The sequence below is a fragment of the Calypte anna genome, chromosome W, assembly GCF_003957555.1.
Source record: "Calypte anna isolate BGI_N300 chromosome W, bCalAnn1_v1.p, whole genome shotgun sequence".
In the NCBI taxonomy this organism is placed as follows: domain Eukaryota; kingdom Metazoa; phylum Chordata; class Aves; order Apodiformes; family Trochilidae; genus Calypte; species Calypte anna.
Genome location: NC_044276.1, coordinates 17,804,314 through 17,807,388, shown reverse-complemented (window position 1 = coordinate 17,807,388; position 3,075 = coordinate 17,804,314). Strand labels below are relative to the sequence as shown.

The window sequence follows — 3,075 nt, the reverse complement described above, 5'->3', positions numbered from 1 at the left end:
CTTCATCAGTGACACAGAGAGTGGGATCAAGTGCACCCTCACGGAGTTTGAAAGTGACACTATGCTGAGTGGGTCAGGTGAGACACTGGAGGGAAAGGATGTGGAGACAGGAAGATGGTTTTTGTTAGTGGATAATCAAGGACTCCCAGTAAGTGTTAGAACAAATTTTATAAGGTAACCAAGAAAGAAAAAGCAGGGACATACTTTAGCTTTAGCAATACATGTCTAAACATTAATGTAGGAACATAACCAGGAAAGACAAAAAAACAGCAGTAATGACAACTGCAGTGGTTAAAAAAAAACAAACAAAAAAAAGCAGGGAACAAGATATTGTGGGAGTCATTTCTGGAGAATGATGATGAATATCTCATTGTTGAAAAATGTCATTGCAATCAGTTTCCTAATAGAATCCTTCGGCTCCTGGTTCCTCATGCTGTAGATGAGGGGGTTCACTGCTGGAGGAACCACCGACTACAGAAATGACAACACCAGGTCCAGGGATGGGGAAGAGATTGAGAAAGGTTTCAGGTAGGCAAAGATGGCTGTGCTGATGAACAGAGAGACCAAGGACAGGTGAGGGAAGCACATGGAAAAGGCTTTGTGCATTCCCTACTCAGAGGGGATCTTCAGCACGGCCCTGAAGATCTCAACATATGACACCATTATGAAAAAAAACACCCAAAACTCAAAAAGGTACTTATGACAAGAAGCCAAAAATCCTTGTAGTAGGAATGTGAGCGGGAGAGCTTGAAGATCTGGGGGATTTCACAGAAGAACTGGTCCAGGGCATTGCCCTGGCAGAGGGGCAGGGAAAATGTATTGGCTGCGTGCAGAAGAGAATAGAGGAACCCAGTGCCCCAGGCAGCTGCTGCCATGTGGACACAAGCTCTGCTGCCCAGGAGGCTCCCGTAGTGCAGGGGTTTGCAGATGGCCATGTAGCAGTCATAGGACATGATGGCCAGGAGTTAAAACTCTGCTGAAATGAAGAAGACAGAGAACAAGACCTGTGCAGCACATGCCTTGTAGGAGATGTCCGTGTTGTCCCAGAGGGAAACGGCCATGGCTTTGGGCAGAGTGGTGGAGAGTGATCCCAGGTCGAGGAGGGAGAGGTTGAGGAGGAAGAAGTACATGGGGGTGTGGAGGTGGTGGTCACAGGCGATGGTGGTGATGATGAGGCCGTTGCCCAGGAGGGCAGCCAGGTAGATGCCCAGGAAGAGCCAGAAGTGCAAGATCTGCAGCTCCCTCCTGTCTGCAAATGCCAAGAGGAGGAACTGGCTGATGGAGTTCCTGTTGGGCATCTGCTGATTTTATAAGGCATAGAGAGCTGTTTGAGGAGGAAACACAATAACTGAGGAGACAAATTTCTGAAAAATTAGACACATTTCCCCTTCCATATCTCCATCCTACACACACACACACACTTTTCTAGTTCTTCCTTGAAGCCCATGGCTTCAGCACTGCTTGTTGCTGTTTGTGTCAGGAGAAAGCGGACTCTGTTCACTGGCTGCCAATGAGTCAGCCCAGCTGTGCAACAGGGGCTTCATGAGAATAGTGGGGACAGGGACCAATCCTAGAGTGGACGTTTTTAATTTTTCATGTGAGATTGTTAGTGATGCCAAAGGCACTGCAGCTTCTGTCCTCCCTGAGTAAAGGAACCCTCAAAACAGAAGGAAGATTAACAGGTTTCTTTTTGTGTTTTGTTTTTTTTTTTTAGAGCTCCCCCCATCTCCTCTGAGGAGTGTCCTTGGGTATCAGAAACCCTCAGCATTGCTGCAGCACTCAGGCAGAACAGAGTGAGCAAAGAGCACTGCCTGCAGCTGTATACAGAGAAAGGGGAGCTTGTAGTGGAACAAAGCAATCAGACGCCTCTGATTACCGAGAAGTGGGTGTGAGCCGGTATCAAATCCACCTCCCTACTCTCCTACTCCCCATCCGCTGTTGCTATGCGAGAACTTTGGAAGGAGGTTGGCGACCTATTGAATAACCTCCACGATCAAGAAGTTCAAAAAAATATAACCGGAGTAGATGCCACCTGGGAAGTGGTGACTAATGCCTTAAAAAAGATAAAGGTGAGGCAAAAGCTGCCATCACCGCAATAGCGGCAATCCCACCAAACGGCAGCCTTAATAATAGAACACCACTTCCTGAGGCAGAAACCGGCCTAGTCCCAACAGCGCCTCCGTTACCGACCGAGAATGAAAAAGCCCAAAAGGCGTTCCCAATCTTAAGGAATAACAGCCTTGGCATCAAGGGCATGAGAGGAAAAGTACATCATTCCATAGCTGAATTCCTCTCAGATATCGGGCTGGAGGTAGAAAAAGAAGTTCCTGCTCCGAAGACCGAAAACAATATGAAGATACCGACGGGTGACTCCAGCTGCTGTGTAAAACCGCCCTTACAGCCACCTTCCAGCTCAGAAAATGAGCATGAGAAAGCGGCAGCCGCTCCATCAGCCACACCTGTCGGCCCGGAGTCCACAATAAAAGCCCTGCTGGAACAAACAACTCAGGCGGTGAAGTCCCTGGAAAAGACTGTCGCAGTGCGAGACGGAGACCTGTTTGATGCAAACAAATTGTCTGACTTTATTGAATCAGAAGGCGATATTTATACACTAATCTAAGAGCTAATGCCACGTATACATATTGCTGATTGGTGATTTCTACATCTTGTTACACACGTTTTAACTTGATTGGCTACAAAACCTTTAGCAACAATTAACTAACAAAGCTTATCTTTCACACATTCGAGCTTCTTCGTGGATGTTGCTATCGTGCCGAGTCCCTTAATCTAATCGTCTTGCTTACTCCTTAACCTTCGAATGTCCTAACGTACTGTTCCTTGTGGTTACAAAATATGCTTTAAGCAGCACTGTCCTTGTACATAGCCCAAAGCTTATGTTGAAATTGTTCTATCAACAATTGTTCGGTGCTGACAGTCCGAGGCTGTACTGCCTCAAAAGACAATAACGAACATAGAGCAACGGTCATCCTTCCACACCTACCGAGACCCACCCACCCTCCCTGACGACGATGACGAAGGCATTCCAGCTCCACTGTTGTCGAGGCGGACCAACCC

At 47.3% G+C, this 3,075-nt stretch overlaps 1 pseudogene; it reads right to left on the bottom strand.

The window, feature by feature from the left end:
• Positions 1-339: 339 nt before the first annotated feature.
• On the bottom strand, positions 340-1,298 carry LOC115600116 (annotated as a pseudogene).
• Between the last annotated feature and the right edge of the window lie 1,777 nt (positions 1,299-3,075).